General features: G+C 51.6%; 1 protein-coding gene across 2 annotated transcripts in view; it reads right to left on the minus strand.

Annotated features, from left to right (window-relative positions):
- The window catches only part of SUPT5H (SPT5 homolog, DSIF elongation factor subunit), a 32,960-nt gene extending 21,800 nt beyond the window's left edge, over nt 1-11,160 (minus strand). For both annotated transcript variants that reach the window (XM_073549016.1, XM_073549014.1), the window contains exon 1: nt 11,006-11,160. The gene's annotated coding sequence lies outside the window, so the exon portion shown is untranslated. The remainder of the gene's footprint in view (nt 1-11,005) is intronic.
- Nucleotides 11,161-27,056: the final 15,896 nt, after the last annotated feature.

Genomic DNA, 27,056 nt, shown 5'->3' on the forward strand with positions numbered 1-27,056 from the left:
CGGCAGCACGGTGACACGGGGGAGCAGTACAGTATACGGCAGCACGGTGACACGGGGGGAGCAGTACAGTATACGGCAGCACGGTGACACGGGGGGAGCAGTACAGTATACGGCAGCACGGTGACACGGGGGGAGCAGTACAGTATACGGCAGCACGGTGACACGGGGGGAGCAGTACAGTATACGGCAGCACGGTGACACGGGGGGAGCAGTACAGTATACGGCAGCACGGTGACACGGGGGGAGCAGTACAGTATACGGCAGCACGGTGACACGGGGGGAGCAGTACAGTATACGGCAGCACGGTGACACGGGGGGAGCAGTACAGTATACGGCAGCACGGTGACACGGGGGGAGCAGTACAGTATACGGCAGCACGGTGACACGGGGGGAGCAGTACAGTATACGGCAGCACGGTGACACGGGGGGAGCAGTACAGTATACGGCAGCACGGTGACACGGGGGGAGCAGTACAGTATACGGCAGCACGGTGACACGGGGGGAGCAGTACAGTATACGGCAGCACGGTGACACGGGGGGAGCAGTACAGTATACGGCAGCACGGTGACACGGGGGGAGCAGTACAGTATACGGCAGCACGGTGACACGGGGGGAGCAGTACAGTATACTGCAGCACGGTGACACGGGGGGAGCAGTACAGTATACTGCAGCACGGTGACACGGGGGGAGCAGTACAGTATACCAGGGCTGTGGAGTCGGTAAGTCAAACCTGCGACTCCGACTCCTCAATTTCCCTTACACCGACTCCCACATATATTGCTTATATTTAAGTGAAAAATGTATTCTAGTACAATGTGAACATCAGACATTAAATAATTTTTATGATACAATAATCAAGATATTTAGATAGAACATAATATTTATTGGAATACAACTTTAGAACACAAAAAACTGAAATAAATTGTAAACATGTAATACACTATGTAATATCGATTACACATATATATATATCACTATGTAATAAACTATAAGTGGCAAACAACAGTTTTCAACAAAAACATACTAAATAACATTTGTGCAGTCTATGAATTTGTTCTAAGAAATAAAATTGCCTCCATCAGATCCTCCTTCATAGATGACCTCAAATCTGACCTTATAATTTTAAGGCTAGAGAACAGCCTCTCTACACTAACTTGGGTTGGAGGCAAAGCCGTAACCACATAGGCAACATCTCTAACAATTTCTGGGTATAAAGGAATTGCCTCATGCACAGTCAGTTTTGATGAAAGGTTGAATTTTTCCATTTCTTTGAGAACAAGTGAAACATTTTGCTGAAATACGGTCAATCTGCTTGCTATAGGAGACGGAGTGAAATCTTTTTCCTTGCGGCAACGCTTTGAGGATAAAGATATGGTAGCAGTAGCACTGTCAGGACCCAAGTCCTCTTGCACCTGGCAGTCCTCCTGTAGGCCACTCTTCCTAACTGCTACCTCAGTCAGAGCTTCTTTTCCTTTAGTAAGCTGTTGATCATCAAGCAATATACGATGACTTGGGTCCACAAACAGCTGCCAGAAAAATGTTATTTTCCAATAGCTGTGTCTCTCTCTGTTTCATTGAAGCAGAAATGCCATCTGCAATTAAACAGCAAAATAGCAAGCTCTTCCGCACCCTCATGAAAATGCCAGGAGTTAAAACCTCAGCTTGTAATTTTTTTGTCACAGTAAATGGGTGATTAAGCAATTCCTTCAATTCAGCCACCTGTGTCCATTGACCTTCATTTAGGGTTACCTGAGGGTTCATCATATCTATAAGAAACGGTTTTAGTTGATCAACATTTGCCCTTTTCCAGCACGTCTCTTCAAGATGGAATCAATTTTAGGGGTTCTGTCGGCAATAACCAATTTCCTCACTTTTCCAATCAGATTTCCAGCATGTCCCTCTTGCAGACTATCTCTTATTGCCAGCTGCAGCGTGTGCACAACACAGCGCATGTGATGAATAGGAAAGTGTTTTGAAGCAGCTTCAACAAGATCATCTATTTCTACAGTATAATTTTGCTGTTCTTCTGTTGTAATATCTGTTTGTTCCTCAGTTACATGAACAGCACTGTGGCCTTCCATCTCAAACATACTGAATCCTAAATGTTCCTCTAGCTGTTGTTCATTACTCTCATTCATCACTGTAATTGTACTTATGTTTGAAGCATTAACAGTTACAATAGCAAGAATCTGTTCTTTTTTGAGTTCGTAATCTTGCAGAACGTTTTCCACTAAGGCCTGGAGAAACTGGCTGCTGTGATGAGCTTTGGTATCTTTTACTGCCAGCGTGTTGGTAACAATTTTTGTTGTCACAAACATATCGAACATTGATGGCAAAATAGTTCACTCTGTGACGTGTGCAGGCATCCATTTTAAGAAACATGAAGCAAGTTTTGAGAGTCTTTTTAAGATCTTCCTATTGTTTAAGGGCTTCTTCAATCACTCATTTTCTAATACTTTCTCTTTCCAGAGAAACACCAAGTTTGCGGGCCATTTCTCCATTAAGAGCTGTAAAAGCTGGTCGTGCAAATAATGTTAATGGTACACCGTCCTTCACAACAAGCTGTATGAGCTGTCTTTTAGACATATCTGCTATCATTGTTACAGTAACTTTGTCACTTACAAAATATCTTGTTAATGATGTTTGAGACGCTCTTTCCTCCTCCTTTGCGCGGCAGGAAGTGTTAGTCTGTGTGCTACCCAGCTTTCATTCATTTTGGTACAGATAAGATATGGAGACAGATATGGATAAATGGATAGAGCAGATTTCTAATCTGCTTTTGATATTGAAAACATTATCTATGAGCTCAAAAACCTTTCAGGCGATGCGGTTTTTTAAAAATCAGATCGACTTTTGCAGCTGAAAAACGTATCCACAAAAAACGCAGCAAAAATGCTGTGTGTGAATGTAGCCTTAGATTATGAATAGAACAGCCATTTATAGGACATTTCATAACTTTCCAAAATTGCTATGAAAAAATATTCAGCACATTCTGCATTGTACTAGTGTACCCAATTTATTATATATTTTAGGAGTCGGAGTCGGTCCATTTTATACCAACTCCGACTCCACCAAAATGAGCACAGACTCCGACTCCACAGCCCTGCAGTATACGGCAGCACGGTGACACGGGGCGAGCTCTACAGTGTACGGCAGCACGGTGTCACTGGGGAGCAGCACAGTATCCGGCAGCACGGTGACACGGGGGGGGGGGGGGGGCACTACAGTATCCGGCAGCACGGTGACACGGGGGGGGGGGGGCACTACAGTATCCGGCAGCACGGTGACACGGGGGGGGGGGGGGGGGGGGGGCACTACAGTATCCGGCAGCACGGTGACACGGGCGAGCTGCACAGTGTACGGCGGCACGGGGCGAGCTGCACAGTGTACGGCGGCACGGGGCGAGCTGCACAGTGTACGGCGGCACGGGGCGAGCTGCACAGTGTACGGCGGCACGGGGCGAGCTGCACAGTGTACGGCGGCACGGGGCGAGCTGCACAGTGTACGGCGGCACGGGGCGAGCTGCACAGTGTACGGCGGCACGGGGCGAGCTGCACAGTGTACGGCGGCACGGGCCGAGCTGCACAGTGTACGGCGGCACGGGCCGAGCTGCACAGTGTACGGCGGCACGGGGCGAGCTGCACAGTGTACGGCGGCACGGGGCGAGCTGCACAGTGTACGGCGGCACGGGGCGAGCTGCACAGTGTACGGCGGCACGGGGCGAGCTGCACAGTGTACGGCGGCACGGGGCGAGCTGCACAGTGTACGGCGGCACGGGGCGAGCTGCACAGTGTACGGCGGCACGGGGCGAGCTGCACAGTGTACGGCGGCACGGGGCGAGCTGCACAGTGTACGGCGGCACGGGGCGAGCTGCACAGTGTACGGCGGCACGGGGCGAGCTGCACAGTGTACGGCGGCACGGGGCGAGCTGCACAGTGTACGGCGGCACGGGGCGAGCTGCACAGTGTACGGCGGCACGGGGCGAGCTGCACAGTGTACGGCAGCACGGGGCGAGCTGCACAGTGTACGGCAGCACGGTGACACGGGGCGAGCTGCACAGTGTACGGCAGCACGGTGACACGGGGCGAGCTGCACAGTGTACGGCAGCACGGCGACACGGGGCGAGCTGCACAGTGTACGGCAGCACGGCGACACGGGGCGAGCTGCACAGTGTACGGCAGCACGGCGACACGGGGCGAGCTGCACAGTGTACGGCAGCACGGCGACACGGGGCGAGCTGCACAGTGTACGGCAGCACGGCGACACGGGGCGAGCTGCACAGTGTACGGCAGCACGGCGACACGGGGCGAGCTGCACAGTGTACGGCAGCACGGCGACACGGGGCGAGCTGCACAGTGTACGGCAGCACGGCGACACGGGGCGAGCTGCACAGTGTACGGCAGCACGGCGACACGGGGCGAGCTGCACAGTGTACGGCAGCACGGCGACACGGGGCGAGCTGCACAGTGTACGGCAGCACGGCGACACGGGGCGAGCTGCACAGTGTACGGCAGCACGGCGACACGGGGCGAGCTGCACAGTGTACGGCAGCACGGCGACACGGGGCGAGCTGCACAGTGTACGGCAGCACGGCGACACGGGGCGAGCTGCACAGTGTACGGCAGCACGGCGACACGGGGCGAGCTGCACAGTGTACGGCAGCACGGCGACACGGGGCGAGCTGCACAGTGTACGGCAGCACGGCGACACGGGGCGAGCTGCACAGTGTACGGCGACACGGGGCGAGCTGCACAGTGTACGGCGACACGGGGCGAGCTGCACAGTGTACGGCGACACGGGGCGAGCTGCACAGTGTACGGCGACACGGGGCGAGCTGCACAGTGTACGGCGACACGGGGCGAGCTGCACAGTGTACGGCGACACGGGGCGAGCTGCACAGTGTACGGCGACACGGGGCGAGCTGCACAGTGTACGGCGACACGGGGCGAGCTGCACAGTGTACGGCGACACGGGGCGAGCTGCACAGTGTACGGCGACACGGGGCGAGCTGCACAGTGTACGGCGACACGGGGCGAGCTGCACAGTGTACGGCGACACGGGGCGAGCTGCACAGTGTACGGCGACACGGGGCGAGCTGCACAGTGTACGGCGACACGGGGCGAGCTGCACAGTGTACGGCGACACGGGGCGAGCTGCACAGTGTACGGCGACACGGGGCGAGCTGCACAGTGTACGGCGACACGGGGCGAGCTGCACAGTGTACGGCGACACGGGGCGAGCTGCACAGTGTACGGCGACACGGGGCGAGCTGCACAGTGTACGGCGACACGGGGCGAGCTGCACAGTGTACGGCGACACGGGGCGAGCTGCACAGTGTACGGCGACACGGGGCGAGCTGCACAGTGTACGGCGACACGGGGCGAGCTGCACAGTGTACGGCGACACGGGGCGAGCTGCACAGTGTACGGCGACACGGGGCGAGCTGCACAGTGTACGGCGACACGGGGCGAGCTGCACAGTGTACGGCGACACGGGGCGAGCTGCACAGTGTACGGCGACACGGGGCGAGCTGCACAGTGTACGGCGACACGGGGCGAGCTGCACAGTGTACGGCGACACGGGGCGAGCTGCACAGTGTACGGCGACACGGGGCGAGCTGCACAGTGTACGGCGACACGGGGCGAGCTGCACAGTGTACGGCGACACGGGGCGAGCTGCACAGTGTACGGCGACACGGGGCGAGCTGCACAGTGTACGGCGACACGGGGCGAGCTGCACAGTGTACGGCGACACGGGGCGAGCTGCACAGTGTACGGCGACACGGGGCGAGCTGCACAGTGTACGGCGACACGGGGCGAGCTGCACAGTGTACGGCGACACGGGGCGAGCTGCACAGTGTACGGCGACACGGGGCGAGCTGCACAGTGTACGGCGACACGGGGCGAGCTGCACAGTGTACGGCGACACGGGGCGAGCTGCACAGTGTACGGCGACACGGGGCGAGCTGCACAGTGTACGGCGACACGGGGCGAGCTGCACAGTGTACGGCGACACGGGGCGAGCTGCACAGTGTACGGCGACACGGGGCGAGCTGCACAGTGTACGGCGACACGGGGCGAGCTGCACAGTGTACGGCGACACGGGGCGAGCTGCACAGTGTACGGCGACACGGGGCGAGCTGCACAGTGTACGGCGACACGGGGCGAGCTGCACAGTGTACGGCGACACGGGGCGAGCTGCACAGTGTACGGCGACACGGGGCGAGCTGCACAGTGTACGGCGACACGGGGCGAGCTGCACAGTGTACGGCGACACGGGGCGAGCTGCACAGTGTACGGCGACACGGGGCGAGCTGCACAGTGTACGGCGACACGGGGCGAGCTGCACAGTGTACGGCGACACGGGGCGAGCTGCACAGTGTACGGCGACACGGGGCGAGCTGCACAGTGTACGGCGACACGGGGCGAGCTGCACAGTGTACGGCGACACGGGGCGAGCTGCACAGTGTACGGCGACACGGGGCGAGCTGCACAGTGTACGGCGACACGGGGCGAGCTGCACAGTGTACGGCGACACGGGGCGAGCTGCACAGTGTACGGCGACACGGGGCGAGCTGCACAGTGTACGGCGACACGGGGCGAGCTGCACAGTGTACGGCGACACGGGGCGAGCTGCACAGTGTACGGCGACACGGGGCGAGCTGCACAGTGTACGGCGACACGGGGCGAGCTGCACAGTGTACGGCGACACGGGGCGAGCTGCACAGTGTACGGCGACACGGGGCGAGCTGCACAGTGTACGGCGACACGGGGCGAGCTGCACAGTGTACGGCGACACGGGGCGAGCTGCACAGTGTACGGCGACACGGGGCGAGCTGCACAGTGTACGGCGACACGGGGCGAGCTGCACAGTGTACGGCGACACGGGGCGAGCTGCACAGTGTACGGCGGCACGGGGCGAGCTGCACAGTGTACGGCGGCACGGGGCGAGCTGCACAGTGTACGGCGGCACGGGGCGAGCTGCACAGTGTACGGCGGCACGGGGCGAGCTGCACAGTGTACGGCGGCACGGGGCGAGCTGCACAGTGTACGGCGGCACGGGGCGAGCTGTACAGTGTACGGCAGCACGGGGCGAGCTGTACAGTGTACGGCAGCACGGGGCGAGCTGTACAGTGTACGGCAGCACGGCGACACGGGGCGAGCTGTACAGTGTACGGCAGCACGGCGACACGGGGCGAGCTGTACAGTGTACGGCAGCACGGCGACACGGGGCGAGCTGTACAGTGTACGGCAGCACGGCGACACGGGGCGAGCTGTACAGTGTACGGCAGCACGGCGACACGGGGCGAGCTGTACAGTGTACGGCAGCACGGCGACACGGGGCGAGCTGTACAGTGTACGGCAGCACGGCGACACGGGGCGAGCTGTACAGTGTACGGCAGCACGGCGACACGGGGCGAGCTGTACAGTGTACGGCAGCACGGCGACACGGGGCGAGCTGTACAGTGTACGGCAGCACGGCGACACGGGGCGAGCTGTACAGTGTACGGCAGCACGGCGACACGGGGCGAGCTGTACAGTGTACGGCAGCACGGCGACACGGGGCGAGCTGTACAGTGTACGGCAGCACGGCGACACGGGGCGAGCTGTACAGTGTACGGCAGCACGGCGACACGGGGCGAGCTGTACAGTGTACGGCAGCACGGCGACACGGGGCGAGCTGTACAGTGTACGGCAGCACGGCGACACGGGGCGAGCTGTACAGTGTACGGCAGCACGGCGACACGGGGCGAGCTGTACAGTGTACGGCAGCACGGCGACACGGGGCGAGCTGTACAGTGTACGGCAGCACGGCGACACGGGGCGAGCTGTACAGTGTACGGCAGCACGGCGACACGGGGCGAGCTGTACAGTGTACGGCAGCACGGCGACACGGGGCGAGCTGTACAGTGTACGGCAGCACGGCGACACGGGGCGAGCTGTACAGTGTACGGCAGCACGGCGACACGGGGCGAGCTGTACAGTGTACGGCAGCACGGCGACACGGGGCGAGCTGTACAGTGTACGGCAGCACGGCGACACGGGGCGAGCTGTACAGTGTACGGCAGCACGGCGACACGGGGCGAGCTGTACAGTGTACGGCAGCACGGCGACACGGGGCGAGCTGTACAGTGTACGGCAGCACGGCGACACGGGGCGAGCTGTACAGTGTACGGCAGCACGGCGACACGGGGCGAGCTGTACAGTGTACGGCAGCACGGCGACACGGGGCGAGCTGTACAGTGTACGGCAGCACGGCGACACGGGGCGAGCTGTACAGTGTACGGCAGCACGGCGACACGGGGCGAGCTGTACAGTGTACGGCAGCACGGCGACACGGGGCGAGCTGTACAGTGTACGGCAGCACGGCGACACGGGGCGAGCTGTACAGTGTACGGCAGCACGGCGACACGGGGCGAGCTGTACAGTGTACGGCAGCACGGCGACACGGGGCGAGCTGTACAGTGTACGGCAGCACGGCGACACGGGGCGAGCTGTACAGTGTACGGCAGCACGGCGACACGGGGCGAGCTGTACAGTGTACGGCAGCACGGCGACACGGGGCGAGCTGTACAGTGTACGGCAGCACGGCGACACGGGGCGAGCTGTACAGTGTACGGCAGCACGGCGACACGGGGCGAGCTGTACAGTGTACGGCAGCACGGCGACACGGGGCGAGCTGTACAGTGTACGGCAGCACGGCGACACGGGGCGAGCTGTACAGTGTACGGCAGCACGGGGCGAGCTGTACAGTGTACGGCAGCACGGCGACACGGGGCGAGCTGTACAGTGTACGGCAGCACGGCGACACGGGGCGAGCTGTACAGTGTACGGCAGCACGGGGCGAGCTGTACAGTGTACGGCAGCACGGGGCGAGCTGTACAGTGTACAGCAGCACGGTGACACGGGGCGAGCTGTACAGTGTACGGCAGCACGGTGACACGGGGCGAGCTGTACAGTGTACGGCAGCACGGTGACACGGGGCGAGCTGTACAGTGTACGGCAGCACGGTGACACGGGGCGAGCTGTACAGTGTACGGCAGCACGGTGACACGGGGCGAGCTGTACAGTGTACGGCAGCACGGTGACACGGGGCGAGCTGTACAGTGTACGGCAGCACGGTGACACGGGGCGAGCTGTACAGTGTACGGCAGCACGGTGACACGGGGCGAGCTGTACAGTGTACGGCAGCACGGTGACACGAGGCGAGCTGTACAGTGTACGGCAGCACGGTGACACGAGGCGAGCTGTACAGTGTACGGCAGCACGGTGACACGAGGCGAGCTGTACAGTGTACGGCAGCACGGTGACACGGGGCGAGCTGTACAGTGTACGGCAGCACGGTGACACGGGGCGAGCTGTACAGTGTACGGCAGCACGGTGACACGGGGCGAGCTGTACAGTGTACGGCAGCACGGTGACACGGGGCGAGCTGTACAGTGTACGGCAGCACGGTGACACGGGGCGAGCTGTACAGTGTACGGCAGCACGGTGACACGGGGCGAGCTGTACAGTGTACGGCAGCACGGTGACAAAAGGGGAAGCAGTACAGTATCCGGCAGCACGGTGACAAAGGGGGGAGCAATACAGTATCCGGCAGCACGGTGACAAAGGGGGGAGCAATACAGTATCCGGCAGCACGGTGACACGGGGCGAGCAGTACAGTATACGGAAGCACGGTGACAGGGGGGGGAGCAGTACAGTATACGTCAGAACGGTGACACGGGGGGGAGCAGCAGGGCTGTGGAGTCGGAGTCGGAGCTCATTTTGGTGGAGTCGGAGTTGGAGTCGGTATAAAATGGACCAACTCCTAAAATATATAATAAATTGGGTACAGTAATTCAATGCAGGATGTGCTGAATATTTTTTCATAGGAGTTTGGGAAAGTTATGAAATGTCCTATAAATGGCTGTTATATTCCTGATCTAAGGCTACATTCACACACAGCGTTTTTCCTGTGTTTTTTGAGGATACGTTTTTCAGCTGCAAAAGCTGATCATCTTTTTAAAAAAACCGCATCACCTGAAAGGTTTTTGAGCTCATAGATAATGTTTTCAATAGCAAAAGCAGATTAGAAATCTGCTCTATCCATTTATCCATATCTGTCTATCCAAATCGTATCTGTACCAAAAAGTATGAAAACCGGGTAGCACACCAATATATATTCTGTTCTATCTAAATATCTTGATTATTGGATCATAAAAATGATTAAATGTCTGAGGTTCACATTGTACTACAATAAATTTTTCACTTAAATATAAGCAATATGTGTGGGAGTCGGAGTCGTGGAGTCGGAGTCGGTGTAAGGGAAATTGAGGAGTCGGAGTCGCAGGTTTGGCTTACCGACTCCACAGCCCTGGGGAGCAGTACAGTATACGGCAGAACGGTGACACGGGGGGAGCAGTACAGTATACGGCAGCACGGTGACAACGGGGCGAGCAGTACAGTATACGGCAGCACGGTGACAACGGGGCGAGCAGTACAGTATACGGCAGCACGGTGACACGGGAGGGAGCAGTACAGTATACGGCAGCACGGTGACACGGGAGGGAGCAGTACAGTATACGGCAGCACGGTGACACGGGGGGGAGCAGTACAGTATACGGCAGCACGGTGACACGGGGGGGGAGCAGCACAGTATACGGCAGCACGGTGACACGGGGGGGAGCAGTACAGTATACGGCAGCACGGTGACACAGGGGGGGAGCAGCACAGTATACGGCAGCACGGTGACACGGGGGGAGCAGTACAGTATACGGCAGCACGGTGACACGGGGGGAGCAGTACATTATACGGCAGCACGGTGACAACGGGGGAGCAGTGCAGTTCACCATGGCTCTTCTTCTCTCCAGTATGAGGACTAGTCACCTCTCCATACTCGGAGGCAGACAGGTTGCAGTACGCGGCAGTGAGGATACAGGCACACAGCACAGTCCGCTCTGGGGCCGGTACACTAGCACAGACACTAACACTACTGTGTAAACAGCGCCGTACACAAAACTCACCGCCCAGCCCCAACAGACGACCCGCTCGGCAAGAGAGCTCGCCAGCAGCTTCTACTTCCGGACTAGCGCGGATGTGACGTGTGAGGCTGAGCGCCGGAAGTGGACTGAAGATGTGAATGAGGCACTCAAGATGTGACGTAGCAGTGCTAGGCGAGCGTTCTGTACCACGTGGTCTGAAATTGCCAATCAGATGAGAAATAAATTGATCCTGTCACAAAGCAGTTTCCACCCCAGGTTTCATAAACTGGGGAAAAACTCGAGAGAGTGCAAAGTGGCTGGATTGTTACATTTTAGTGTCATCAGGCTTCATTTTTATATTTGCGATAAATTTGCACCATTTGTCGATGCCGTGACGGCAGGACTTATTGATGAAAACTTATAAGCAGTAAACTGATGATTGTTACCAATATTAACAAATCAGAGGGTTGCTTTCTTCCTTTAATATGCTATGGAAAGATGTATGCTGTGTTCTTATTGGTTGCTCTGGGCTACGGAGATGGCATCTGTAAATGAGGCCTGTTTTGCAGGACCAGCTGTGGTTTGTGATAAAACCGTTCATTTTACTATATAAAGTGCTGAAGAACGGGACAGACACTCCAGTGGTGAAAAAAAATTTCTGCCATTGTTTTGTTTTCTTACAGTTTATTGTATGGTAAAGAATGACATGATAACGCGAGTCTTCGCATCAGTGCCATTACGGCACCAAAGACATACTGATAGGGAATTTAGATTGTGCGCCCCATCGGGGACAGTGATGAAAATGTGTGCAAATTGTAAAGCGCTGCGGAATATGTTAGCGCTATATAAAAATAAAGATTATTATTATTATTACGGTGATATCTAACATGTAGTGTTTCTTTTATTACTTAAAGGGGTTGTCCTTCTCAGTCATCCTCTTCTGACTCCCCAGTAAAATAATAACCCTCATTGCCAATTCAGCAGCACCATTACTCGCTCTCCTGGGGCTCGTGACATTCTGTTACACCATCAGAGGCAAATAAGCGGTGGCTTTGCTTTCCGATTGACATCTGGAGGATGTGATACAGCAGCCGCAGCTCTCTTTCTCCAGATGCCTGAATTTGTTTGAAATGTAGGAACACATGGCACTTGTTTAGTTGTGCTTCTAGTCTTAGCGGTAGACACCGCAGACCTCCACATGGCATTGCTATATTCATTTATTTTACTCATTTATATAGTGCCATTAATTCCACAGCACTTTACAGACACTATTATCACTATGTTTTTGGAATGTGGGAGGAAACCGGAGAAAACCCACACCAACACGGGGAGAACACACAAACTCCTTGCAGATGTTGTCCTTGGTGGGATTTGAACCCAGGACCCAGCACTGCAAGGCTGCAGTGCTATCCACTGAGCCATCGTGCTGCCCATACACATTTTTCCTTTATCCAGATGACTGATGAATGTCTTGTGTTGACCGAAATGTCTTTTTTTTTTCTGGACTTACTGCTCTTAATAAATTTCCTTATTGAACACACCTAAGCGAGTGCCCAGTGTTTCTACATTACTGTTGACGGATTTGGTTATCTTACTTGTACACCACTATTTTTCCAGCAGTGCCTTGTTTTCTTTTCATTAATTTGTCTGAGGGCGGAGTGAAGGCAGCGCTGATTGGCCACGCTGATCGTGTGACATAATGCCACAGGAGCCCCAGGGAATGACATTTCCACCGGAGGTGAGTATAAGGTTGGAGTCAGAGCCGCATATAGCATTCAATGCAAGAGCCTCTATGCTTCTCTTAATACATCCTAGAACTGTTTGCTTTTTTTGCTACTGCATCACTCTGTTGACTCGTGTAGTCTGAGATCTATTTTAGTATACCCAAGTCTTTTTCACACAAGCTGTTGCTTAGTTCTATTTCTCCCATTCTGTAGATGTAATTTTCATTTTTCTTGCCCAGATATAGAATTTTGCATTTCTCCTTGTTAAATACCATTCTATTAGTCACGCTTATCTAGATCCTATTATTCAAGCTTATCTAGATCCTTCTGAATCCTTTCTGTCTTCTCTAGTGTTAGCTATATCCCTCCAGCTTTGCATCTTTTGCAAATTTGATCAGTATTCCTTCAGTTCCCTTATCTAGATCATTTATAAAAATGTTCAACAACAGGACAGAGCCTCGTGGTGCCCCTCTTGAAACACTCTTCCAATTGGAAGTTCAACCATTTATTACTACTCTTTCAGCCAGTAATGAGTCTCCATAACCGTAGCCTTGTCAATCCCATACTTGGTCATTTTTGCAATAAGGATAGTATGAAATACTTTAACAAATGCTTTGTTGAAGTCGAGATATACTATATCTACTGCTTTTCCCTGATCCACCCAGTCAGTGATCCCATCATAAAAGGAAATTACATTAGATGAGTCTGGAATGACTTGTTTGCTACAAGCCCATGCTGGCTCTGCTTAATTACTGTATTACTATCCAAGTCCTTGGGTACATGCTGTTTAATAATTTTGTTCAAAGATCTTCCTTGGTATAGAAGTAAGGCTCACTGGCCTGTAATTTACTGACTCTGATTTCAATTTTTTTGACAATAGGGACAACATTTGTCCTCCAATCTTCTGGGACTTCTGTTCTCCAGGATCATTCAAAGCATTATATTCTTCTTTAGATATGCCCCCCTCTTTCCATTTAATATACTATTCTGTTTTCCTTTTTAACAAGTGATTAAGTACTGTGTTCATCCATCCTTGTGTTTTTAAATGCTTCCAATTCTTCCTTCTGTTCGGGATTGTTACCAATTGTGCAGCAAGAATTTAATTTAGCAAAATCTCCCATCCTTCTTGCACATTTTTGTCCATTAGAACAGCCAGCCATTGGACCTTTCCTACCCGCTTTCAGAGTCCATTAAAATCTGCCTTTCCAAAGTCCACCCTTAAAGTCTGAGCAGGGCCAGCATCAACACCCAGCCAAGTGCCGGGGATCTGAGCAGGCAGGGGGCCCAGTTCGCCGTCGGGGACATCAGTGTGCTATTGCTGTGCCTTTGCCAGTACCGGCGCCCGCAAATGGGCCTCCCTCTCTTACTCAGGGCTCTTGCAATACTAACCTCTCCCTGTTCCTCCGCTGCGGCATCTTCCGACCGTGACGTTCAGGTCAGAAAGTGGAATGACATGACTTGTGCGCCCTCTGCCTGAACAGTCGCAGAGCAGAGAGCCGGAAGACCTAGATGCTGAGGAATTCAGAACAGAGCAGCGGCCAGCAAGCAGAGGTATTTCATTTTTTTATTTTTTTAATGCTTGGGACAATATATGGGGTCCATCATATGGGGCCCATTGTATATGGATCATTATATGGGGTCCATCATACACTGGAGCATCATATATGGGACCCATATTATATGGGGCCCATCATACACTGGAACATCATACTGTATATGGGGCCCATTATATATGGGGCCCATCATACACTGGAACATCAAACTGTATATGGGGCCCATTATATATGGAGAATTATATGGGGCTCATCATACATTGGAGCATCATATATGGGACCCATATTATATGGGGCCCATCATACTCTGGAACATCATACGGTATATGGGGACCATTATATATGGAGAATTATATGGGGCCCATCATACATTGGAGCATCATATATGGGGCCCATTATATGGAGCATTATATGAGGCCCCTCATGCACTGAAGCATCATGTATGGGATCCATCTTATACTGGAGCATTATATGGGGCCCATTCTGTTTGGAGCAATATATGGGGCCCACCATACACTGTATGGAGCATTATATGGGATTCATTACACTGTATGATGCAATATATGGGGCTCATACTGTTTGGGGCCCACCCTATACTGTATGGAGCAATATATGGGGCCTATTATATACTGTATGGAGCAATATATGAAGCTCATTATTCTGTATGGAGCAATATATGGGGCTCCTTATTCTGTATGTGTGACAACTCTAGGCTAATACGTCCAAGAGTGGACCCTCTGGGTCGTGGATCCGGAGCCCCTGGGCCGAGCGTACCTGGTGAAGACCGACCCCTGTACAGGGATCGTTAGGGGCAGGGCCGCAGGGGGCAGAACCGCGACAGCCGGTGCCAGGAGGGACGACTCGATGGATAGACAGGCAGAGCAAGGATAACGGAAAATACTGGCCAGGATTCCACAGGAAGGGGTTCAGAGGGGAACCACGGGACAGAGACAGACTGACGGAAGTGGAGCAGGCCAAAGAGCACACAGGGAGAACAGCAAAGGATAGGCAGGGTACACTAGAAGGTAAGGGCCGATGGGTGCAAGAGGTCACACAATCACCAGGCGCCCTCAGAATAGAGCGGACGCCTGATATAACCAGAGGCCGGAAGTACGCCCTACAGACCCTCCCCTCAGCGACGCCCCCTACTAGCAGAAGAGAGAGGGAGAACGCGCGTGCGCGGCCTAAGACCGGCGCGGTTACCCGCAGCAGCGCGGGGAGCAGAGCGGAAGTGCGAGTGGACAGGAGGACGCGGGTGAGGAGGAGCTGCGGCGGGCACCGCCGCTGAAGGGGCATCGGCGGGCACGGCCGCCGATGTCACAGTACCCCCCCCCCATGTCCTCCCCTTCTGAGGTTGGTCAGAAATCTTTTCATGATAAGGGGGGCATCGACATTCTCTCGGGGCTCCCAGGACCTCTCCTCTGGACCAAAACCCTTCCAGTCGATAAGAAAAAGAGTTTTACCCTTGACCCTTTTCATAGCCAAAATGTCCTTTACTTCAAAGACATCGTTAGAAGAAATTGGCGAGGGAGGGGACATGGAGGTTGGTTGGAACCGGTTCAAAACCACAGGTTTAAGGAGCGAGATATGGAAGGCGTTAGGGACCCGGAGCGATGCCGGCAACCTCAATTTGTAGGCTACTTCGTTAATGCGCCCAAGTACTTCAAAAGGACCGATGTATCGAGGACTTAATTTGTAAGCAGGGACTTTCAGGCGGATATGTTTGGTAGAAAGCCAGACTTTGTCCCCGGGATGGTACGGGGGTAGATCCCTTCGTCTCTTGTCTGCGTGTTTCTTAATTCGGACGCTGGCTACCTCGAGCGCCTCCCTGGTCTCCTTCCAAATTTGCGAAAATTCCTTGGCGAGAGTATCTGCTGCAGGGACTCCAGATGATGCGGAAAAAGGCAACGGAACCCCAGGATTTAGCCCAGTTACCACAAAGAACGGCGTCTTGGACGTTGATTCGCTGGGATGATTATTATGAGCGAATTCCGCCCAAGGTAGGAGTGAGACCCAATTATCCTGATGAGCGTTAGAAAAGTGGCGTAAGTAGGTGGTCAAAATTTGGTTAATCCGTTCCACTTGGCCGTTGGTTTGAGGATGATACGCTGAAGAGAAGTCGAGAGACGTGCCCAGGAGCCGACAGAGGGCCCTCCAGAATCGGGAGGTAAACTGGACCCCTCGATCTGTTATGATTCGTAGAGGAAGACCATGCAGCCTGAAAACCTGGTGGATAAAGATCTCGGCCAACTTTGGAGCAGATGGCAGTCCGAACAAGGGAATAAAGTGGGCCATCTTTGAGAAGCGGTCTGCGACGACTAAGATGGTATTACATCCAGCAGAGCGAGGCAGATCAGTCACGAAATCCATGGCGATTTGCTGCCAAGGGGCCTCTGGCACAGGCAACGGATGAAGGAGACCGGAGGGCAGAGTCCTAGGAACCTTGTTCTGAGCACAGGTCCTGCAAGAGGCTACAAAGTCCTTTGCATCCTGGTGGAGAGAGGGCCACCAGTAATACCGGGAGAGAAGCAAAAGAGTCTTCTTAATCCCAACGTGCCCAGCAACCTTGGAGGAATGTCCCCAGCGCAGCACTTCCAGACGTTTGTTTGAAGGAACGAAGGTCTTGCCCGGCGGAAGGGTAGAAAATCTCACAGGGGCCACGGAAGTAACTTTAGCCGGCTCGATGATATATGATGGATCCTCCTCCTTTTCAGGTGGCTGCAAAGACCTGGAAAGCGCATCAGCTTTAATGTTCTTACTGCCGGGCCGGAAGTGGAGCTTAAACTCAAAACGGGAAAAGTACAAGGCCCACCTGGCTTGTCTGGAATTGAGTCTCTGGGCAGATTGCAGGTAGGCCAAGTTCTTGTGGTCCGTAAAGATAGTAAAGGGATGCACTGCCCCTTCGAGCAGATATCGCCATTCCTCCAGCGCCATCTTAATGGCCAACAATTCCCGGTCCCCAATGGAGTAGTTGCACTCCGCAGGAGAAAAGGATTTGGAGAAGAACCCGCAGGGGACTAAACGTCCGGATGGAGCCTGTTGGGACAGAACCGCCCCAGCTCCAGTGGAGGAGGCATCAACTTCCAGGATGAAGGGTCTACTAGCCACTGGGTGGTGTAGGATCGGAGCAGAGGCAAACGAGCGTTTCAGGGCCAGAAAGGCGTCCTCGGCTTCGGAAGACCAGACGTTAGACTTCGTCCCCTTACGGGTTAGGACCGTGATGGGCTTGGTGACTGTAGAAAAGTGGGGTACAAACTGTCGGTAATAGTTAGCGAAGCCGAGGAAACGCTGGATGGCCTTTATGCCAACTGGACGAGGCCACTGGAGTACCGCGGACAGCTTCTCCGGATCCATCTTAAGGCCGGAATCCGTGATGATATATCCCAAGAAAGGTAACGCTGTTTGCTCGAAGAGGCACTTCTCAATCTTGGCGTAAAGACGATTCTCTCGAAGGCGCTGCAGGACCATGCGTACACTTCTCCGATGGGAGGAGAGATCGGCCGAGAAAACGAGGATATCATCCAAGTAAACCACCACGCAGGAATAGAGTAGGTCCCGGAACACCTCATTTACGAATTCCTGAAACACCGCCGGAGCATTGCAGAGACCGAACGGCATGACCAAGTATTCATAATGGCCGTCCCGAGTATTGAAGGCCGTCTTCCACTCGTCCCCCGCTCGGATTCGGATTAAGTTGTAAGCTCCCCGCAGATCCAACTTCGTGAAGATTCTGGCCCCCCTCAGCCGGTCGAAGAGTTCAGGAATCAGCGGGAGCGGGTACCGGTTTTTAACAGTGATGTTGTTCAGGCCCCGGTAATCAATACAGGGTCGCAGGGACCCATCTTTCTTCCGGACGAAGAAAAAACCTGCGCCCGCAGGAGACGAGGATTTCCGGATGAACCCCTTGGCCAGATTCTCCTGTATGTATTCCGTCATAGCCGTGGTCTCTGCTGGGGATAGAGGATAAGTTCTCCCTCTGGGAGGGTTGGCTCCGGGGACCAGGTCAATAGGGCAGTCAAAGGAGCGATGAGGTGGTAAGGAGTCCGCTTCCTTTTTGCTGAACACATCGGCAAACATGTGATAGGGTGCGGGTAGGCCCGGAAGGTCGGCAGGCTTCGAGCATGGACGGGGACGAGTGAGAGCCCGTAGGCAGTGCTCCTGGCAGGAGTGCCCCCAACGGAGAACTTCCCCAGAGCGCCAGTCAATCACCGGCTCGTGCCGTCTGAGCCAGGGAAGACCTAGAAGAACAGCATGGGCTAGTTGTGGCAGGACATAAAAGGCTATCCTCTCGAGGTGGAGTGCTCCGATTTGAAGGTCCACTTCGACGGTAACTGTGGTGATGAGTCCGGGTAAAGGTTTACCATCAACGGAGGAAATAGCACGAGGGTTCCTTAATACAATCACTGGGATCCGGAGTTTATCAACCTCCTCCTGGCGGATAAAGTTACCAGCAGCACCCGAGTCCACATACGCCTCCACAGATCCACGCTCCCGACCTGTAATTATCAAAGCTGAAAGGGTAAGGGGGAGAGAGGAATTTTGATCACCTAGGGGGTCCTCTCTTATCTGACCTAGGTGGAGGCATTTCCCGACCTCTCTGGCTTCTCCGGGCAAGAACGCACAAAATGGTTGGCACCTCCGCAGTACAGGCAGAGTCCCTTGGTCATCTTCTCCCTGCGCCGTTGCTCGGACAGTCTGACACGATCAATCTGCATTGGCTCAGGAGCGGTACTAACAGGAGATGCAGAGAAACGAGGGACAGGAGCCTGGTACAGCCTAAAGGACCTTCTCTCTCCGACCGCCTCTCGAGCGCGCTCCTGAAAGCGTAGATCAATACGAGTGGCCAGAGAAATAAGGTCCTCCAGAGTGGTGGGGGTGTCTCGCCCGGCAAGCTCATCCTTGATCTTACTGGAGAGGCCTCTCCAAAAGGCTCCCACAAGAGCCTCATTGTTCCACCCCAACTCTGAAGAGAGGGTCCGGAAGCGGATGGCGTATTGCCCCACTGTGAGGGAACCCTGGCGGAGGTTAAAAAGGGCCTCCGTGGAGGATGCTAAGCGACCCGGTTCATCGAATACCTTGCGAAAGGTTTCCAAGAAGGTCAGAATATTTAACACTACGGGGTCATCCCTCTCCCACAGGGGGTTCACCCAGGACAGGGCCTCACCCTCGAGATGGGACACAATGAACGCCACCTTGGCGCGGTCAGTAGGATACTGAAGGGGGGCAAGCTCAAAATGTAGCCTGCATTGATTTAGAAAACCCCGGCATAACTTAGGGTCTCCGCTGTACCTGGGGGGTTTACCCAGACGGGGAGCCGGGGTGGAGACCACGTCAGAGGGGGAAGTTGCTGCGGCAGCAGAGGATTGCAGAGCAAGCAATCGATCATCCACGGATGCCATGTAACCTAAGATGTGGGATTGAGCGTCGCGCTGCTGCGCGAGCTCCTGCTGGAGACTGACTAGGAGGGGAGCGTGCCCGGGGTCAGAGGTCTGCAGGGCGGATAGCCGGGTGTCCATAGACTTCACAAAGGACATTATCCGGGTCTGGTTTTCACGAAGGAAAAGTAATTCCTTTTGTGTGGCGGCTGCGGCACCGGCGGGATCCATGGCCTGGTGATACTGTGACAACTCTAGGCTAATACGTCCAAGAGTGGACCCTCTGGGTCGTGGATCCGGAGCCCCTGGGCCGAGCGTACCTGGTGAAGACCGACCCCTGTACAGGGATCGTTAGGGGCAGGGCCGCAGGGGGCAGAACCGCGACAGCCGGTGCCAGGAGGGACGACTCGATGGATAGACAGGCAGAGCAAGGATAACGGAAAATACTGGCCAGGATTCCACAGGAAGGGGTTCAGAGGGGAACCACGGGACAGAGACAGACTGACGGAAGTGGAGCAGGCCAAAGAGCACACAGGGAGAACAGCAAAGGATAGGCAGGGTACACTAGAAGGTAAGGGCCGATGGGTGCAAGAGGTCACACAATCACCAGGCGCCCTCAGAATAGAGCGGACGCCTGATATAACCAGAGGCCGGAAGTACGCCCTACAGACCCTCCCCTCAGCGACGCCCCCTACTAGCAGAAGAGAGAGGGAGAACGCGCGTGCGCGGCCTAAGACCGGCGCGGTTACCCGCAGCAGCGCGGGGAGCAGAGCGGAAGTGCGAGTGGACAGGAGGACGCAGGTGAGGAGGAGCTGCGGCGGGCACCGCCGCTGAAGGGGCATCGGCGGGCACGGCCGCCGATGTCACAGTATGGAGCATTATATGGTGCCCATAATACTGTATGGAGCAATATATTGGGCTTGTTATTCTTTATGGAGCATCATGTGGTGCTCATAATACTGTATGGAGCAATATATTGGGCTTCTTTATGGAGCATTATGTGGTGCCCTTAATACTGTTTGGAGTAATATATGGAGCTTATTCTGTATGGAGCAATATATGTGACTCATTGTACTTCATGGAGCAATATACATTATGTGACTCATTATACTGCGTGAAACAATATATTGGGCTTGTTCTGTATGGAGCAATATATGTGGCCCATTATACTGTATAGAGCATTATATGTGGTCCATTCTGTATGGAGCAATATATGGTTCTCATTATTCTGTATAGAGCATTATGTGGTGCCCATAATACTCTTTGGAGCTATATATGGGGCTCATTATTCTGTATGTAGCTCTGTGTGATGCCCATAATACTGTATGGAGCTATATATGGGGCTATTCATTCTGTATGGAGCACTATGTGGGGCCCATAATACTGTATGAAGGACTATACTATCTGGTTTCTGAACTATTGTGGAATTTTTGAGAGATATCACTCATGTAATGTAAGAAGTAAGTGAAATCTTTGGCTTTGTACTCTACCTATAATTCTATGACATAACAGTGCATCATGAATCATGGTATTATTATTATTTATTATCATAGAGCTATTTATTCCATGGAGTTTTACATGTGAAAAGGGGTATACATAATAAAAATGAGTTAAGTAATCTTAAACAATACAAGACACGAAAAGATTTACTCAAGGGTGGATAAGAAAGTACCACAAGATCAGAGCAGAATGTGCAGCATGAATGATGATACAATGATGATACAATGATAAAGTAATAAAAATGATAATAACAAATGGCAAAATTTTGTGAAAAAAATGCCTTTATTAAAATATATTGGCACAACAATTAAGTGCATTAAAATTATATATTTCCATTCGGTTTCCGTGTTGCTGCGTCTGTGCATGCGCCACCATGTTCTCTGCCTGTGTTCTCCCTCATTATATTATTATACCACCCGCGGATGCTATTAAATAAGCCGTTGTTTAGTCATATGTGAGCTACTATTGCTATTTTCTAACGATCATTCAGCTACAGGTATTTGTTATTGATGACGCTGTTGATTTACATGGCAACGGCATCTGATCATACCCGGAAGTACTCGATCACATGACTTGGATTAGTCCTTGTCTTCCGGGTTTTAGTAGCGGCGCATGCGCTGGTGTGGTATTTTGGGTTTAATTGATTCCTCTATAAATAATCGTCCGTCCACACTATGATGTATCTATCCCCCTGACGAAGGAGATTTTATTTCCGAAACGCGCGTCGGGGCGCGTCATTATATTATCCACATTGCGGTCATTGGCTTACAGGTATTTTTTTGGTTTAATAGCACACGCCTTAGGGCGTTTTTTACTTATTTGCACAGCTGCACTTTTGGCACATTTATTAATGTATATTTATTTTTTTGTGTCACTATAATTATGCACTTTTCTACCTGTATCATTAATTCAGCCTCTCTTGTTATGGAACGGGTTTTCCAATATACATAAGTATACCGCATATGTGGTTTTATATTTCATTATTATTATTTTTTCCTTTTTTATGATTATATATATATATAATTTTAATGCACTTAATTGTTGTGCCAATATATTTTAATAAAGGCATTTTTTTCACAAAATTTTGCCATTTGTTATTATCATTTTTATTACTTTATCATTGTATCATCATTGTATCATCATTCATGCTGCACATTCTGCTCTGATCTTGTGGTACTTTCTTATCCACCCTTGAGTAAATCTTTTCATACACACCGGATGGTCTGCCATCCTTTTCTTGGGAGATTGGTTCAATCACACTTTTTTATATATTTATATCTTTATTTATATTAATGTGATTATTACACTTTATATTAGTATTTTGTGTGTTTGTATTTTTTCTCCTTGTTCATTACAATACAAGACACGACTGGTACAGGAGGAGAGAGGATCCTGCATGCGAGGGCTCACAGTCTACCAGCGATGGGTGAGGATACAGTAGGCGAGTGTAGAGCTGGTTGTTCAGTGGCTTGGTCGATCGATGGTTACTGCAGGTTGTAGGCTTGTCAGAAGAGGTAGGTCTTTAGGTTCTTTTTGAAGGTTTCCATTGTAGGAGAGATTCTGATATGTTGTGGTATAGAGTTCCAGAGTAGGGGTGATTAGCGGGGGAAATCTTGTATACGATTGTGGGAAGAGGAGATAAGAGGGGAGTAGAGAAGGAGATCTTGTGAGGATCGGAGGTTGCGTGTAGGTAAGTACCAGGAGACGAGATCAGAGATGTATGAAGGGGACAGGTTGTGGATGGTTTTGTATGCCATGGTTAGGGTTTTGAACGGGAGTCTTTTGGGTAACGGGGAGCCAGTGCAGGGATTGACAGAGGGGAGAGGCCTGGGAAAAGCCGGGGGACTGGAGGATTAGTCGAGCAGCAGAGTTTAGAATAGATTGGAGGGGTGCGAGCGTGTTAGAGGAGAGGTTGCAATAGTCAAGGCGGGAGATGATGAGGTCATGGACTAGGGTTTTTGCAGATTCTTGATTGAGGAATGTACAGATCCATGAAATATTTTTGAGTTGAAGTCAGCAGGAAGTGGAAAGGGCCTGGATATGTGGTTTGAAAGAGAGATCAGGGTCAAGGATTACCCTGAGGCAGCAAGCTTGTGGGACTGGAGAGAGTGGGCAGCCATTTACTTTAATGGATAGGCCTGCTGGGGTGGGGTCACATGAGATGGGGGAAAGATGATGAATTCTGTTTTGTCCATATTAAATTTTAGAAATCTAGCGTAGAAGAAGGTTGAAATAGCAGACAGACATTGTGGGATTCTGGTTAGTAGGGATGTGATATCTGACCAGAGATGTAGATCTGTGAGTCATCATCATAGAGGTGATACTGAAAGCTGTGAGATTCTATGAGCTATCCAAGGCCTAAGGTGTAAATGGAGAAGAGTAGGGGCCCTAGGACTGAACCTTCTGGGACTCCGACAGATAGGGGGCGAGGTGAGGAGGTGGTGTGCGAGTGGGAGACGCTGAATGTCTGGTCTGTTAGGTATGACGAGATCCAAGATAGGGCCAAGTCTGTGATGCCAAAGGCAGAGGACAGGTCCAGGAGGAGGAGGACGACACAGTAGTGTCGCGTCGCTTGGCCTTGGCGGTTAATAGGTCATTGGTGACCTTAGGGTAGCTTCAGTGGAGTGATGTGGCCGGAAGCCAGATTATAAGCGGTTGAAGAGGGAGTGTTACGTAGTGACTGGCCCAGTGTGACACAACCCACCAATCGGTCGGTCACTAAATGGCAAAACAAAAAACACACCAGGGAAGCTTTAACAATGGTGAGCCCTGCGATAGGGAACGGGGAAATGGATACCTCGGCACTCACCTGAGGATGTGCCCTGCTCTTACTACCTTCCCTATACGGGTCTTTTCAACCCATCACCGAGCAGAATACCTAAACCCTCACTTGCCTTGCTCCTATGCTTAAGTAGGGAATTGGCAAGTGAAGACACTGGTCCCACCGCTGCACTAAGACAGCCCAAGGTAAGGTAAGACAAACACCACAGGGAATAGGAAACACAAAAACAACACTTAGCTTTCTCTGTTGCAGTTCACTGCACAGCAGAGTACGGCACCAGATCACAGCATTCAGCTGAAGCACCACTACACCAGCAACCTCCTGTCTTCAGCACGGTTGGTATCCAAAAGGACCTGTATCACCAACCGTCAGCTGATGCATCAGGTGACCTTTTAAAGGATGGTGGGAGTGGTCTCCACCTGCATCAGCAAACTCAGTAGCAATGTAATTACACCAGTGGCCACCGTGGGGAAAAACTGACATTAACCTCCAATGGCCTGAAAGGAAAAAAGTTTTAATATGAAACGCCAAATCTGCCACAGATCCAAAAATGGATCGTGACAGTACCCCCTTTCAATGAGGGGCCTCTGGACCCTCAATACCGGACCTCACCAGAAAACAACCTACGATGAGGATGCCTCGATCTACCAGAGTTCACCTCGGCAGTAGTCACCTGACCCTCAGGTTTATGGCAAACGTGGACGGATGGAAGAGACAACGAAGGCTCCAAAGGCACCACGAATCTCCTGAGCGCCGACCTGGGGAATGAGTTGTGTTCGGGCGTTACTGGGGGTAACTCCAGCTAGTAAGTCCCCGGGCCGAGAATGGCTGACACCTGATAAGGCCCAATCACCCGAGAACTCCAGGCCCCAGCAGCAGACTTCCACCGGATGATTTTGGTGGACACCCATATGTACTCATTCACACACAGGTCCGGACCTGAACGTTTATTGCCACGCACATGTTTGCCACAAGATCGTGAACTCTTTACAGAACTAACAACAGAGGCGTCCCCCTGTGTCGTCATACTCGCACCCCCACAATGCTCAGAAGGAACCACCACCCTCCTCTGACCCTTACTCCTGTATGTTCCAAAATTGGAAGGCGCATTGTTATCTGTGAAGCGTTTAACAGCCAATGGACTTACTGTAAAATTCAAAGACAATGAGTGTGCAATTCTAGCAGGAAACAAGGTGATAACCAAAGTCAAGGCAGATGAACAATTACATCATCTTGACATACCAAGGAAACAGCTGAAGGTATGTACACATGATCACAAGAACTGTATTCACGTGTGGCATAGACGTCTAGGACACAGACACCCTGACAGTATCAGGGAACTACAAAGAAAAGAATTGACAAAAGATCTAAAGATATCAGATTGCTCAATTACCGTAAGATGTGAATGTTGTATAAAATCTAAAGCCACAAGAACATCTATTCCAAAAGAAAGTGAGATGCAAAAGACCACTTGATTTGGTGCATACCGACGTATGTGGACCCATGAAAGTGACTACATCAGGAGTAAATAGATACATGGTGACTTTCATAGACGACTGCTTAAGATACACAGTCACATACTTAATTAAGAACAAAAATGAAGTTTTTGATAAACTTGTAGACTACGTAACAAGGTCGAATAACAAATTTCAAAGGAACAAAAACCAATAAAGAACAAAGTCCTCCAAAAGATACATTTAAAAAATTCCATGTCAAAAGGTAAAAAGGGAAGAAACACATACAGGAAAAAACTATGCACACATTGAGCAGAAGAACAAGTTCAGCCCACAGCAGACATAAATGCGCACCCATTCTGAGGAAGACATCGAAAGTCGCGTCAAGGGCTATATTGCAGCAGTGTGAACTCCGGGTAAATATGTCTATTTCTAGCTCTTTTCAATTGTGTTTATACTTGCTATTGAGCATCTAAATACTGGCCATGGTATACAAAGAAATTTTTATTCTATCTACTGTCAAATTACTTATGATGAATTATTCTTTTCTATAATCAGGCTAAAACTTTTTTAGGAGCTTGTATTTTAATATCCCAGTTATTGCCCTCTAAGATTTGTTCTAGCCCTCAATTTATCTATTTGTATTATACAAGGATTGTTTCCATTTATGTCTGCTGTGGGCTGAACTTGTTCTTCTGCTCAATGTGTGCATTGTTTTTACCTGTATGTGTTTTTTCCCTTTTTACCTTTTGACATGGTTTAATAAAGGAATTTTTTAATGTATCTTTTGGAGGACTTTGTTCTTTATTGGTTTTTGTAGTTTTCATAGTTCTCCGTGTTTATAAATATTCTCGGCAGATTCTCTGCATTAAATTTCAAAGGAAAGCCAATTGTCATCAGAAGTGATAATGGAGGTGAATTTACAGGTCACAAAATGGTATAGAACACCAGAAAACTGTTCCATACACACCTGAACAAAACGGAGTAGCAGAAAGGAAAAACAGAACTCTGACAGAAATGATGAGATGTATGCTGACAGATTCCAAACTACCAGAGAAATATTGGGGTGAGGCAGCAATGACAGCTACATATCTACAGAACAGACTTTTTTTCAGAAAACTGCAGAAAACTCCATATGAACTGTGGCAAGGTATGAAACCAAGTGTCAATCATTTAAAAGTTTTTGGATGTAAAGTTTTTGTATTCATTCCAACAGAGAAACATTCCAAACTTCAAAACAGATCCATGGAGGGAATATTTGTTGGATATAGTGAAAATTGCAAGGGATACAGAATCCTAGATCCCAAAACAGAGTCACAGTGAGTAACAGTGTGACATTCATTGAGGAGCTAAATGAAGACACTATGATTTCAATTGAATCAAAAAAATGAGAAAAACAGCAGTGACATAGCTGAGGAAGTATCTGATGAGAAAGTAGTTGAAATTGATGAAGAACAGAATACTAAAAATGAAGAAATACAACTACAAACAGACACAGAGCCAAGACGTTCAATGAGAGAAAACAAAGGTAAACCATCAAAACGTCTCTCATACAAGACAAGCACAAGTAAAATTTATTAACCTACCTCTTGGGAAGACATATCTAAACTCCCAGAAGAAGCTAATAAATGGATAGAAGCAACAGAAACAGAAATGAAATCCATGCATGACTCAAATACATGGACACTGACAGATTTACCAGAAG

This window comes from Dendrobates tinctorius, unplaced genomic scaffold (assembly GCF_039654945.1).
Source record: "Dendrobates tinctorius isolate UK_male_01 unplaced genomic scaffold, ASM3965494v1 ptg000158l, whole genome shotgun sequence".
Lineage (NCBI taxonomy): Eukaryota > Metazoa > Chordata > Amphibia > Anura > Dendrobatidae > Dendrobates > Dendrobates tinctorius.